Source organism: Myotis davidii, unplaced genomic scaffold, assembly GCF_000327345.1.
Source record: "Myotis davidii unplaced genomic scaffold, ASM32734v1 scaffold975, whole genome shotgun sequence".
Classification (NCBI taxonomy): Eukaryota; Metazoa; Chordata; class Mammalia; order Chiroptera; family Vespertilionidae; genus Myotis; species Myotis davidii.
Window position 1 is genome coordinate 271,776 of NW_006286791.1, and position 15,441 is coordinate 287,216.

A 15,441-nucleotide genomic window follows, 5' to 3' on the forward strand; every position below is an offset into this window, starting at 1 on the left:
TGGAGCGTGAGGGGAGTTCCAGGCGGAGATGAGGCTCACCTCACTCAGAGGCAGGAACCGAATCTGAGTTAAGAGGAACTGACTTGTTGGGGTGGAAGCAAAAGTGTTGGCCTGTTGAGTCTCCTTCCAGAATAATACCGGGTGTTTCTGTGGTCAGGGCAGGGTGCACAGGGCTGCCCGTGGCGTGGCCTTCGATCTTGGGGGAGGGTCTCAAAGAGTGAACCCAGGGTGGAGAGTTCTTTAAGGGCCCCCTAAGGTTTCCGAGGTCTGGCTCTGGGGGCCACTGTCCAGGCTGAGAGAAGAGAACAGGAAGCCGAGGGGCCTGGAATCGGGGCTCAGGGTTGTGTAGCTGGGAGGGCAGTGGAGGGGGAGGAGGGAGGGAAAGAAGGAGCGGAGAGGGGAGCGAGCCTGTGCAACTCCTCTCCTCGGGGGAACTCCTGGGGTCTCTGTGACTCACTCCGCTCCAATGATCACTGTTTCGCTGCTGGCAGGGGATCTCTGTAAGAAACAGAAAGGACTTAAGCGTGCAGGAAGCCCAGCTGGCCAGAGTGCTCTGTTCCCCTTTGCATTGAGAGCTGTGTGGTGGGCGGAAGCCACGAACCCCAGGCCAGCGGCTGCCCGGTGGGCGGGCTCTGGGGTTTTGTTATGGTTGTTAAATCCGAGTTGAAGTATGTTTCTTCTTCACGGAGTACGTCTGTTTCCAGCAAGTAAGGGGCTAAGTGAAGGGCCCGGGTCCCCAGGGCCCACTGGACTAAGGACAGAAGGCTGTGAGGGACAGGGCATGTGAGCCCCCCAGAAACCGCAGACCCCAGAACGAACCAGCCTGCGGAGGAGTCGTTGGCATACAGTAAAGCGCACCTGTCCTAAGGGAATAGTTCAATGAGGTTTGACAACCTACAGGCCTCTGTGACCGCCACCACAGCCAACACTTAGGGCATCTCTGTCACCCCGAAAGCCTGGCCTCTGCGCTCTCCTGGCACCAGGCAGCTGCCGGCCTGCTCTCTGTCACTGTGGATTAGTTTGCATTTTCTAGAATTTTCTGTGAATGGTCACGCAATGTGTCTGGCATCTTTCATCGGCATACTAGGCGGAGACTTGCCCAGGTGCTGCGTGTATAACCGGCCGAGTCGTTCTGACTGCTGGGTAGTGATCCACGGTGTGGACGGGCCAGGCTTTGCTTAGCCACCAGCTGCCGATGGATGTTGTGGTTGTTCCCACTTTGGGGCTTTTGCAAATGGAGCTGCTGTGAACCTTTGTGAGTGCGTCTGCGTGGCCCTGTTTCATTGCTCATGGGTAACAGAGGTGGACCAACGGCTGCATCGTGAGGAATCACAGCCACTAACTTCATACGGAGCTGCCACGCTGTCACCAGTGTGGCTGCAGCAGGTCATAGGCCTCCAGGGTGTCTGAGTCCAGGGGCCCCACACCCTCACAGCACTGGGCAGTGCCGGTCTCTGGCCATCCTAGCAGCTCTGTAGTGCTGTCTTCCCAGGAGTTTGCATCTTCTTGGTGACCACTGATGCTGAACATCTTTTTATGTGTGTATTGGCCATTCCATTTTCCAAGTTTTTTTAAGTCTTTGGCAATTTTTATTGGGTTTTTAAAATTCTTATTAGTGAGTTGTAGGAGTTCTTTATATATTCTGCATCATATATGTGTGTATACTTATATAATATATGTATACACACATGTTTGTATACATATATACACATGCCTTCCTATATAATAAAAGGCTAATATGCAAACTGGGAGTTCGACTGGAGTTCGACCAGTGGGCAGGGCCAGCTGGCCAACCACCCTCGGCCCCTCCCCCTGGCCAGCTGCACCCCCAGTAGTCCCCCCCCGCAATTGGGGGCAGGACCAGCCAGACCCCAACCATGCATGAATTCATGCTCTGGGCCTCTAGAACCTATATAAATAGATATATACATGTACACCTATATGTATATGTACACACACACACACACAGAATATTTCTCCCATTGGTGGTTTGCCTTTCTTTTTTAAAAAATATATTTTTATTGATTTCAAATAGAAAGGGAGAGAAAGATGGAAACATCAATGATGAGAGGGAATCATTGATCGGCTGCCTCCTGCACACCCACTACTGGGGATCGAGCCCACAACCCAAGCATGTGCCCTTGACCAGAATTGATCCTGGGACCCTTCAGTTCCCAGGCTGATGCTCTATCCTCTGACCCAAACCAGCTAGGGCATTGCCTTTCATTTGAAGAGTGGAGTTGAAGGTTTTCATTTTTATAAAGTCCACCTTACTATTTTATCTTGCATGGTTAGTGCTTTCTGTGTCCTATCTACAAAATCTCTGTCTACCCCAATGTTGAGAAGATCTACATTCTCAGAGATTTGGGAGAGCGATTGACTGTGTTTTAATTACTCCTTGGGTCTTCATGGGGAGGAAGGCGCGGCCCACACCCCCGCTGTCCACTTCCCATTGGTCAGGCTCTGGACACACGGCCACACCTCGCTGTGGACTTCAATGAAGCTGCCCACTTTCATGTTTTCTAGAGCAGTGATCATATAGGATTTATTTTTATGATACCAATAACCACAAAGTTTGAAAACCAAGAACTAACCCAATAGCCTGAGTCGACGGATGCGGAGATAAAGAGGGAGGATCAGTGAGTTTGCTTTTCCATAAGCTCCACGCCTGGCACTAGGGCCGCCCGTTCCACATGAGGGACTTCGCTTGAGCTGTCGGCTGTGGGTGGAGGCAACGGCCCCCTGGCTACGCTCCCTACCTGGCCTGGCTGTAACCCCTCCAGCCCTTCCTTCTGCCTGCCACACGAGTCACAGCAGCACGTGCCCCAGGCTGTCTGAGGACCATGACAGCAGGCACGGAGGAATGTGTCCCTCGGGACTCCGGCAACAGGAGCTGCTGTTTTTATGATGAAGGTTGTCCCTGTCATTTGCAACCCGGATGCCAATGTGTGTTTCAACCCCTGCCTGATGGGGAAGGCAGGGCCCAGGGGTCTGGGCTGGTGTTTCAGCCTGGGTCAGGGGAGCCTGGCTCCCAGCCCTGGTCCCTGGACACGCCTGCTGTTCTTCTTCTCTTGCTGAGCAACCAGAAGACCCCAAAGAGCAAGTGGGGGAGAGAAGGGGATTCTGGGGTGGGGCATAGGGAGAGCCTTCCCCGTGCATGGGCCACCTCTCCTCCAAGCTGCAGAGCCTCCGCAGGCACACCAGGGCCAGCCCCCACAACCCCAACCACCCCCCACCCCCCGGGCATTGAGCCAGCTGATAGACTCTGCTACCCAGTGGGACGCCGTTGGTGCAAGTTGATAGATGGATGGCAGGTACAGGGGCCCACCTGGCAGGGCCTGGAGTCCTGCTCCCGGCACCTGAGAGCTCTCCAGACCCCCAGGCTCCTGGAGGCTCTGCCCACTCCCCGCTCCTCCCCCGTGCTCCTTGCTGGGGGCAGGCTGTGCTGTGGCATCCGGGCCAGTGCATTTAAGACGTTTAATGGGCGAGTTCCCTCTCTGTATGGGGTATAATTAATTTTCCTGAAATAGGCACACCAGCCCAATAGTCTTTGCTGTCTGAGTCAGGCAGTGATTATTGCCTCTCATGGGCACGGTGTGCCATCGGCCGCTGGGAATTCAGGACACACGCAGCTCCCAGCCCTGCTGGGGTGGTGCAGGGAGAGGTCAAGGGCAGGCCAGAGGTCAGGGGCGCTGCCCACCATAGCCACCCTGCCCGGAAGCCTCAGGGGACCAAGAGGCGCATGCCGTTCCCAGTGGCAGGGTTGGCGCCAAGAGTGACATGGCAGGTCACAAGGCTGGTGGCTGGAGGGAGAGGGGAGCAGTGAAGCTTGGCCTTTGTGAATAGATGCAAAGTGGGTCCTGGGGGATGTATCCCAACATGCACCCCAGCAGTGATGGCAGGAGAAAGACCCTCAGGACCCAGTGATATTGGGGCTGGTCACAGCCTTGGGCCGGGCAGAGCTGGAGCAAGTGGTCCCAGCAGGATGTGGGGAAGGGGTGGCAGGCAAAGCTGATGTGTGAGGCCCATGTGCCACGGTGTTCATTTAGATGCAAGCAAGTTAAGCTACAGTCACCAGGATGGACCATAAATCCAACAGGACCGGTGGCCCATAAGAAGAGGGACCTGGAGGGAAGGAGGTTGTGTGAAAACAGAGGCAGATATTGGGGTGATGCTGCCACAAGCCCAGGGATGCCTGGGGCCACCAGGAGCTGCAAGAGCTGGAAGAGGCAGGAAGGACCCTCCCCTGGAGCCTCCCGAGGGAGCACAGCCCTGCTGGCACTTGGATCTGGGGCTTTGGGCCTGCAGAGCTGGGAGAGAATGTATTTCTGTGCATAACCCCCCCCCACCCCCAAACCACCACCACCTATGGTATTTGATACAGCAGCCACAGGACAGGCAAGTCCCGCCTCTGAAGGAGCGAGGACCCGCAGCCTCGGCCACAGGTGTCCTGGTGGGAACGCGTGGTGCAGCCCGGCCTGGAGCCTCATCCCCTCCTGCCATGGCGGCTCCACGATGGGCCTTGTCCCCTGCCCTCTCCCGGCTCCAAGGCCAGAGGCCCGGCTCTCCTTCCGCACTCATGTTTCTGCTGTGAAACGGACACTCCTGCTGTGAGCACAGCCATCTTTAGAGAGCCAGGAGCCTCGGGGGGAGGGGGGGAGGGGGCGGGGGCACAGGAAACAGACCACTGCTGACTCCCCTTCCTCCTTGCGAAGCCCGAAGCCAGGCCTCTTTAACCCTGAATCTCTGAGGGAAGTGAGATTCCACCCACACGGCACATGCACGGCTTCCTGTGGGACAGGGGTCAAGATGGGCCCGGGCTGTGAGTCCGAAGCTGGACCCAGGCTGGGGACACAGGGCGCCCCACCCTGCCAGACCAAACGGCTGTGTCCATCCCTGTGGTGCTGCTGGGGGGACAGAACCAGCCCCCTTGAGCCAGGCTCCATCTGGGAAGTGGCTGAAGGGGCTCCCCCTGGGCTGGCAGGGACCTCAGCCGCCCGCTGGGAGGGCAGCCTTGCACCCAGGCTCAGGGCTTAGGGCTGAGGGAGCGGCCAGCTGGCCAGGGGAGGGCCCGGGGAGGGCTGCCCTGCAGGGTGGGGGCAGCTGAGTCAGGGCCTGACCTGTGGAGGGTTTAGTGGAGCCTTGGGTGGAGATGGGAGCCTGGCACGGGTCTGCCTGGCCCCAACCCAGAAGGGGCCTAGCAAGGAGGTTGAGGATGGGTGGCCTTTGTCAGGGCCAGCACTCTCCCCAATGGCTACAGCAGGGCTGGGTGTGGGGCTGGGGCAAGAGGCTCATGCTAGGATGCCATCCAGACCCTCACACACCTCCTAGTGGCTGGGGTCCAGGTGGCTGAGCGGGGCTTGTCCTGGTCGGCTGGGACGCAGGGGCCGGCCGGTGGGACACAGGGAATGTGTTGGGGCAAACTTGGAGGAGGTGCACCCACTGTCCCCCAGCCTTGCCCCAGGGTGTGGGGCTGCGGCAGCCAGGGCCCGGGCGGGGCGGCAAGAGGCAGGCTGTGGGGCCCCTGCAGCCAGACGTGTGGCCCCAAGTCCGTCCCCTTGGGCCAGTGGTGCCTCTCCTGCCTGGTTCTTAGGAAGGACACTGAATCCCGAAAGCTCCGCTCCCTGGGCCAGGCCCGCTGCTGCCCTGGGGAGGGCCTGTCCCTCCGGGTGAGGGCAGGTGCCTTGTTACTTGGGAGAAGGGAAATGAAAGCACAAGAGGGAAGTGGTTTGGCCCAAGTGGGCCGAGCGAGTGCAGGGCAGAAAGTCACAAGGGCACGGCCTGCGGAAGGCAAGCAAAGCAGCGGGTGCTGGGCTGGAGCCGAACCCAGCGAGGAGCGCTGGGCCCGCCCCACTCAGCCAGACCCCTGGACACATGTGGTGCCTGGGAGAGCCTTTTGGGGGTCTCAGGGCAGCACCCCTAATCAGGCCTCCTTGTAGGATGGGGCTTCCACTCCAGGGCAGCCAGCAAAGGCCTGGAAGCAGATGACGGTGCCTGGGGGGCAGGGTATGGCACCCCACTGCTGTTCCCACGAAAACTGCTCTTTGGCGGTTCACACAGGTGGGACGGGCGTGGATGTGGGCGATGGGCTGAGACCGGGGACGGGAGCACGATGAGCGGCTCTGGCTCAGCCCCTGGTGACCCAGTGGGCCCGTCTGCTCTGAGGCAGCCAGAGGCACAGTCATCCTCACTCCCTAAGGACGGTTTCTTCCTCGTCTCCCCTGAGCTCAGAGCGGCTGGAGACCCCTCCCTGGAGGGGGCAGGGCACATGGCCCATGCCACAGGTCGAGGACAGCAGGAGGTTCCCCAGGAGGCCCGAGGGAGGAGGAGGGGCCTCACAGCCACCAGCAGCTGGGAGCAGCAGGGACGTGCCTTGTGGGTGACAGACCCAATGCTGAGCATAGTCCGCAGGGGCAGCAGCCCGGTGAGCAGGGTGCAGAATCCCATGTGGGCAGAGCAAGCGTCCGCTGTCACACATGGTCACGCACTCAGTGCCCAGGTGAGGCAGGTGAGCCCGGGGCTTGGCCTGCAGAAAGCAGAAGAGAGGGCACTGGGCTGGGCCTGCACCCCAAGGCTCACCATGGGCCCTGGCACCCCGATTCTTCCTGCTTCACCCGAGTGCGATGCACATTTCCAAGCGTCTTTTCTGGGAAGGCCAGGGGGACAGGAAGGTGGCCGGGAGGCTGGACGGGGTCTAACCTAGAGTGGGCTGCTCCGTGGTGTGTCTGCACACATTTGCACATGTGTGTGTGCACAGACCCGACCCATGGAGGCACAGAAACCCCATCACCCCGTGTGCTCTGACTCAATCACCACAGCCGCCAAGAGCAAATATTTGTCCCCTGGCTGCAGAAGAGGAAGCTGGGGTCTGAGAGGGTCATGACTCAGTCCAGCTCACCAGTTGGTGTTGGCCTGTGTGACTACAGGTCAGGTGCCTGAAAGCCAGGGACAGCGCTGTTGACCAACAGGGCCAAGTGGGCGAGCCCCTGGCAGCAGGACCACAGGGGGAGAAGTGACTGAGGGGACAGAAGTGAAAGCAGGGGAGAGGTGACCACAGGGAGAGGTGACCATAGGAACAGGTGACCACAGGGAGAGGAGACCACAGGGACAGGTGACCACAGGGACAGGTGACCACAGGGAGAGGAGACCACAGGGACAGGTGACCACAGGAACAGGTGACCACAGGGAGAGGAGACCACAGGAACAGGTGAGCACAGGGACAGGTGGCCACAGGGAGAGATGCCTGCAGGGATCAAAGCCCACCCTCAGGGCGGAGGAGTGTACTCACCCTGTGCCCCGTGTGGGGACAGCCAGCCGAGGCCGAGGATGGCAGCAGGCCTTTGTTTCCTCCAGTCTGGGGGCTGCTGCAAGCCGGAATCTCAGTGCCTTGGTCCCTCTGCCATGGGCCAGGGGTCTCACCCTCAGTAAGGGCTTCTGCTCCCTCAGCCCTGACCCATGCACAGTCGTGGGGTCACCCTGGAGGCTCACGAGAGCCAACCTGATATCACCCGTGCCGGCTGTGTTGAGAGCTATGCTTGCCCCATGATGATGCCGAGTGGACATGTGCAGAATGCTGCCTGCAGGTGTGTGTGCGTGTGCGTGTGCGTGTGCATGTGTGCTTGTGTATGCCTATGCATGTGTTTGTGTGTGTCCCTGAGTCTGAGCCTCTGTGGTAACAGGATAAATGCAACAAGGACATGCCAGTGCAAAACATCTTGGAGGAGCTGTAGGCTGTGCCGGCCAGGGGGTCGGTGTCACGCGTGACCCGAGGAAGCGGAGGGAGGCGGCTGCGGAGACCAGCACCAGAGTGGCTCCAGACCCGATGGGCACAGGGACAGATGTCTCTTTCCCGGCCCAGGGATTCCGTGCATCCAGGCAGAAGAATGAACGTTTACTGCAGAATGGGCTCCCATAGCCTTCGTTTGTTGTCAGATATTATGACAGTGACCTGCCTCAAAGAGGGTCCCTGTGGGGAGCAGAACCGGCCAGGGTGGGAGGGCCAGCAGGCCCAGCTCAGGTTCCCAGGCATCTCACTGTGTGGCCGTGGGGCGGGGCGCGGGCCCCCAGTGCTGCCTCCTCGCCTGGTGGAGCAGGCCCTGAGCCACACGCAGCGCTCCAGCCTCGGGGACAGTGAGTCCCAGCCTTGTTGGGCATGGGGTGAGCTTCTGCACTCATTACTCTGTTATTGTGTAAACATGGGTCCTTTTTCAGAGGCATTTCATCCTTGACTTTGAACCTCAGGTGGCTTTTTCTTTGCTTGTTTTGGGGAATGGACGCAGACCAACTCCAGAGAGCCACAGCCCAGCCGTGCTGCAGGCCCCAGAACAGCCCCCCCGTCAAGGTCCTTCTAGAGTTGGGGCTGCAGTCCCTTCACCCCCGGAAAGCTCTGCCTGCCAGGAGGTCCCCTTCCTAGGTCCCTGCAGGGTAACCTTGACCTCCTAGGGCTTCTGTGGACACAGTGTCCACCCTCGCCCTTGACCCCCAGCTCAGCAAAGGCCCCCCTGGGCTCCTGCAGGAGTTCCCTGGCACAGCCTCTGCTCCAGCCTCCAGACCTCTCCTCGCATGGCTCTGAGACAAAGACACTTTAGTCCAACTCAGACTGAGGCCCTGGCCTGGGTGAGGATGGGTTGAGGGTGGGAGGCAGGTGCTGGGCCCCGGGAAGTGCTTTCAGGGTGAGTCATCAGGTACAAGCCCTGAAAAGCTTCTCTCCTCGCCCTGCCTGACAGCCTGGGAAGCCCGAGACTGGCTCGCTCATGACCTCGGTTGGGTTGAGGACATGCGTTTAGCTGGTCTAGGCAAGGCCCACACCGGGCATTGCATCCACCCTATGCTGAGGGCCAGCGTGGCCCTCATGACAGGCTCCTGGCCCAGCCCTGTGCCTCTGGGAGCCCTCGGCAGCCTCCCTGGGGCTCTGAGGCCTGTCCCAAGGTGCAAACCAGCCCCCAGAAGCAGAGCAGGGTGGCAGCTCAGGCCTGGAGCCCACGTCCTGTGAGTCAAGGCTGCGCCCAGTCCCTGGTGAGGTCCGGTTGCAGACTTGAGGAGGCATGGGGGAGGGGGCCCAGTACAGAGTGAAAACTTAGTGCCCGTTGTTCAAAAGGACTGAGACTGCCAAGGCGCCTACAGCAGCGCTGCACCAGGCAGGTCTTTGTGCCAAATTGCCATGTCCCAGAATCTGGCAGCTCAGGTCTGGAGCCAACTGGAAGGATCCCCCAGGAAACTACCAACTATGACAGCCCTGACCCACATACAGGCTGGGTCAGGAGTGCGGCTCGGCACCCACCCGTGTCAGTTCTCATGCATGAAGCCCTACAGGGAGGCCTCTTAGTGTGTGTGTGTGTGTGTGTGTGTGTGTGTGTGTGTGTGTGTGTATAGATATGAGTATATCTCCTATTGGTCTGTCCCTCTGAGAAGCCTGGCTGGCACAGCGGGCGTTGACACTGCCCTCAGGGGCTTGCCTACCTATGGCTGCAAGGTCGGTACTTGTCCCTCCCCAGGTCTAGGGTAGGCCACAGCCCCCTCCCAGGCAAGGCCGGACACCCCCGACCCCTGTTCCTGCCTTAAGGCCCAAGGCCCGTCTGCACTCTTGCAAACGTCCCTTTATGAAATGCTCCCCAAGGGACCCGATTTGAATGTACATCTATTTCCCGTCGGGCCCACAGCTGGCAGGCCCCTCCCCCAGGCAAGCACAGCAGCTGCCGTTGGAAGGGGCTTTCCCAGCTGAGGAATCTGGAAGCAACTTGCGTCTTCCCCTCAGATCGATCCTCAGTGGCATCAGCGATTGGCAAGGACCTTCAACAAAGAAAATGCAGGCCAACGCACTGTGACAATGTCTGCTTTCTCATTACTAATGGTCGACTTCCCAAATAATTATGCCAAGGGGCAGCGTGCTGGAAAATGCTTCCTGCTTAGCTCTCCTCCAGGCAGCGAGGGTCTGAGTCTCTCTTCCTGAGACCTGAGGACGGTTCTGGGAAATTCCGGGCGGAGGGACTTTCTCGTCCCCGTGGAGTGGTGTTCCCTCGGTAGGAAGCCCTGGAAGCCAGTGCTTCCTGGCAGGGATCCCCCTCCCTGGGCTGTTGCCAAGGAAACCTGGGAGGTAGCGGGCGCCTGTGGAATGGGGGGAGCACCAGCCGGATGCCGGGCCCCTGGGGTACGGTTGGAGCCTGCCTTTGTTTAAAAGTTGGGTATTTTGTTCATCATGAATGTGTACTTATTTTTTGTTGTCGTCGTCATTAACCCTTACCCAAGGATATTTTTTTCCCATTGATTTTTTCGGAGAGAGTGTCCAAGGCAGGGAGGTAGGGGGAGAGAGAAAGTGAGACAGAAACATTCTAGGATTCTACACTTGCTTTCTGCTCCTGTGTCTGTGCTGTTCCCACTAGTGTCACTTTTTGTGACTTACTGATTCCCAAGGTGTGTTACCTGTGCTCAATGTGGGGAAGCTGGGGTAGAGACTACAGCTGCCAGCATAGAGCCGGGGGTAGTGCCACTCAAAAGGTGGCACAGGCCAAAAAAATCCCTCCAACACCCTCTCTCCAGCTCCACGCTCTGTGCTTGTCCGTTTTCTCGGCCAGGCCAGAAACAGAGACGGTGCAAAAAGACCTGTCTTTCCCCACCCGCCTGCTGCTCTCGGCTCTCAGCTTCCGATGGGAACCTGGTGCCCAAGTTACTAAGTTTCTCCGTCGGCTCCTGTGCAGCCTCTGCCGCCTCCTCTTCTGGCTTCCGCCCCTTTCTAATGAGCAGCTAATCAGCTTGGGAAAGACTGTCTGTAGTGAAACAGACGTCTCCAAAGTTCTGAAACAGCTGTGCAAAGATTATAAAGGGAACTCAACTCCTAGATCAGAGGTCAGCCAGCTTTCTCTGTAACAGCCAGAGATTTAAATGGCTGATGGTCTCTGTTGAAATCCCAAGTCTCTCTTTATAGTTTGAAAGCAGCAGCTCTCAGAGCGACGCCCAGGCTGCCGGGCCCCCGTCGGCTCTGACTGCGCTCAGCTCTCAGAGCGACGCCCAGGCTGGCCTCGCAGGCTGGCCACGCTCGGCTCTCGGAGAACAGGCACAGCTCTCCGAGGCTCCGAGGCTGGGCTAGACGCCAAGGCCAGCACCAGTCCTTCATGATGTCACGCTGCACATGGACAAGTCACACACTTGGGTCTTGTGTTGGCAGTGGCAACGTGCAATGAGTCTAAGGCAGAGGTGAGGAATGTCCGGCCCAAAAGCCTAAGAAATCATTGGGTCTGGCCCTGCCTAGGCATGAGGGGTGAGTTAATGAAATGTTTGACCAAGCCCTAGCCAACTTGGCTCAGTGAATAGAACGTCAGCCTGAGGACTGAGGGGTCCCAGGTTCGATTCTGGCCAGAAGCACATGCCTGGGTTGCGGGCTTGATCCTCAGTAGGGAGCATGCAGGAGGCAGCCGATCAATGATTCTCTCTCATCATTGATGTTTCCATTTCTCTTTCCTTCTCCCTTCCTCTCTGAAATCAATAAAGAAATATTTTTTAAAAACAAATGTTTGACCAAATATAGCAGGCTAATTTTTAAGTTGATGATTTTGTATGGCTCACAAAGGATGTTATAAATACCCAAATGGCCTTTGGCAGAAAAAGGGTTCCCTAACCCTGGGTCTGAGCACCAGACACTCATCCCAACCTCCCCCCACCCCTCCATTCTTCTGACTGCCATCATGGTCCTGGACAGAAGGTACTGTGAACTGGTTTCATTTGAATGTGCATCAACTTTACACGGAATTATAAAAACATATTTACAGACGTTCCACGGTGCTCCTATAACCAGGAGCAAAGACCCTTTCTCAAAAGGGATTATATCTAGGGCTGTGCAAAATTCAAAAGGATCAAAGAGAAAATAGCGGATGTGAGAGAGAAACATTGGTTGCTTCCCGCACGTGCCCCGACCGGGCCCGGGGATTGAACCAGCAGCCCAGATTTGTGCCCTTGACCAGAAATCGAACGCATGGCCCTTTGGTGGGTGGGCCGACGCTCTAACCACTGAGTACACCGGCCAGTGCGTGAATTGTGCGTTTTTGATTTTTTAAAACGATTGCCCTAGGATATTATTGGTGGCATTTTTAGCCTCCCCTTAAATTTTGTACAAAGACGAGTGTCTCGCTCGCCGGCCTGGGGCCGGTGTCTGGTTCCTGGGCTGAGTGATGTGACACACGGCTGAGCTGAGCCCTGGGAGCATAAAGCTGCAGGTTCCAATCCACCAAAGCTGCGTTTCTAGCTCTCACCCTCTGCCCCACGTACCACCTGTCCAGCCCCTGCAAGGTCTGCCTACCTGGGCACAGGTGAGCCTGGTCCAGTCACTCCTTGACCAGGGCTGTCCCGGAGGTGTGAGGCCGTGTCGAGACCTGCTCGTGAAGCAGCCACGGGAGTGCGTGCTCAGGCCTTCCTGCGATGTGCCAGGCAGTGTTCTGGGCACTGGGCTCTACCAAAAGCCAGGAAGGTGAGTCCTCGCCCTCTTGAAGCTTCAGTGATAGAGAAGCAATGGGCCATGGATGTGCAGCAACATAAATGAGACCATTTCTGAAGACAGCAAAGCAGGACGCCAGGAGGGGAAGGGAGGGACACAGCCACAGGGGCTCTGTGCTCAGAAACAGACTCCGACCAGGTGCCTTTTGAGGAGCCCAAGGAGCCCAAGGAGCCCAAGGAGCCAGGCCTGCGAAGGTGTTGGCCAGCCTTCCCGGTGCAGAGCGCCGTGGAGGGGCTTTGGAGGAGCCGTGCTTGTGAATGCGTGTGGCTGGACGTGGTGATGGGCATCATGTGTGGATGGACAGAGGCGAGGATGACCCCTCCTTGGCCCCCCTGGAAGCGCTGAGATGGGGAAACGTGGGGGGGGGGTGCCAGAGCAGAGTCAGCCCTGACTCCCGCTCTCCCCCGGGGGCTCAGGGCCATTGGGGAGCCCCGGCTTCCTGGCCCTGGTGCCTCCCTCAGTCAGCGCTGCCCTTCCTCCTCTGAACCAGGCACAGCCCCAATGCTTCCCAGCACCGCCCTCCAGGAAGCCACATTGATGGGAAACTACCACCACCGCCGCTACCACGGAGGGTCAGTTCTGTTTGTTCATCAGCAAAGAGAAAGAGCGTCTGAACCTTGAGCTACGCACCGTCAATCACCCCAAACACCAGCCTCGGTTTACTCCGGGAGCGGAGTGGCGGAGGCCAGAGCAGGCACTCCAGCCGGAGCGGCAGGTGCTGGTGGGCTGCTGGGAGCCGGGCCCAGTCACAGAGAGCCCCAGCCCCTCTCCTCACCCCGCACCCCGATCACACCCTCACCCGCCCGCAGAGGGAGGCGGTCACTCTCTAACGGGCGACCACCGCCACCCATGCCAGTCTTCCGGAGATTTAGGAGCAGGTCCAACCATGAAGGCCGAACGTCTGGTGCAGCTGCCCCCTCACCCCTCACCCCACCCCACAGCAGTGCTGGGAGCTGGGAGAAGACAGAGTGAGCCCCCACATCCCCACAGGAAAGTGTCCCCAGAAGTGTATGCTCAGCAATTATCTGCAGGTGGAGAGAGACCTGGGGGATTTCTAAGAGTGGGGCGCGCACCTTCCCGTTCCCACCAAACGGCTGGTCGCTGAGGTCTCCGAGCGCCAGCACCTCGGCTGGCTCAGACCTCCTGCAGCCCTGTGGGGGGCCACTGCAGCCGTCCTCCTTTCCCGGGGAAGGAAACTGAGGCCCAGGGAGACGAGCTCGTCGTGCATGTCGCGTGTGTTCTGCGGCCCCCTGTGGGCATCACTCGGCTCCCGGCACCTCCACACGGCACAGAGCACTGGTGTCAGGCAAAGGTTCAGACAGACGCCCCGATTGCTGTGGAGATGCCCTGCAGGAGCCCCGTCTCTGTGCACACGTGTCCGTGCTTCCGCCATGCGTTCGTCCCTGGGCATGACCAGTGCTGCTCCTGCAGCCTAACCACTCCACGGAGGAGCGTGTGCCTGGATCGCCAGCTCCCGGTTTGGAGGGCACAGAGCTAATGGCAAAGGTGATTTCTGGAAAGAAAGCCTCCGTGTTGAAAGGAAGCGGGATTCGTTGTGCACAGCTCAAAGCATCTCAAAGGCTCTGAGAAGTCCTGCAGTTAGAAACACACGCAATTCTGTTTGCCTTTTACTGAACCATAGATTTTGTTTGTTTGTTTAATGTCACATTTATTGATACCCCATAGGATGAGCTTTTGTGTAGCTGCACCCTCAGGTCACATGGCCAAGGAGCAGCCACTACAGGCGTCTGTGAGGACAGAACGCTGCCCAGAGCCTGGGGGAGGAGCCGAAGTGAGGGGCCCTCTCCCGTGTCAGACCTGACGCGTTGTCACCTTGATGAACCCTCATCAACATGGTAGTTTTCTCCTCACTCTCCTGCCAACAGCGAGAATGTCCCACTGAATCATGCATGATTCATTAATCTTAATTAAAATGCAAATGTATTGCCAACCTCCTCTGATAATTAAAGCCCATTGTGGGAACATGCTTAAAGCTTCTAGGATGACGTTCCTTTTGCTGAAGCAAAACAGATGACTCTTTCATCTTTGCCCACAGTGGTCCGATGGGTGGATTTGCCGCAAGGACAGACTCCCCCCTCCACCCCGCTATGGGAGGCTTGCTCTCCCTCTCACACGCATGCACACGCACACCCCGGGCACACGGTTCAACTACAAATTGAGCTGTATTTTCCTCTGTCGTACCATGCCCTCAAGATCCCAATTTGGCAAGTGAGGAAAAACTAATTATGAATTCATTTCCAGCGAGGAAGAGTGTATTCCTTTTAGCTACTCTTCAGAACGTTCGAGTGGGTGGTAAGGACTGTCAGGGTTCCTGTAAGTGCCCTTCTGGAAAGAATCAGCCTGAGCCATTGGGCCGGGCGGGAGCTGAGGGGTGGGGGAGAATCTTCCCCTCCCTGGGCTCAGGGGTCCTGATGCTGTGGACAGGAGCTGAGTCCCAGTGTCCCGCACATGAGCCCCGGGAAGCACACCAAGGAAGTGCCAGCATCGACGGCGTCTGCCCTGGCCACGGGCACGCTTCCCAGAGAGCTGAGCTGAATGTGCACCCTGCCCACCCAGAACACTTGGTCTCCCCATGGTCTCGGAGCTGGGTTGGGAGATGGTAGAAAGGTGAGGGGATTAGGAAGTACAAATCCCAGATATAAACAGCCACAGAGAAGTAAAGTACAGCATAGGGAATAAAGTCAATAATCTATATATATAAAAGCCAAGAGACTGGAACGACCAGAATGACTAGAACGACTGGAATGACCAATTGCTTTGACGCACACTACAGCCCTGATTGGCCTCTCCCACCTCGATTGGGGGCGGGGCCAGCTGGCCAACAGCCCACATCCTCTCCCCCACCCGCCGCTGGCCCTGCCCCTATTGGCCCCCATCGAGGTGGGTCAACCAGACCCCACCTGTGCATGAATTCGTGCGCCAGGTCTCTAGTATTG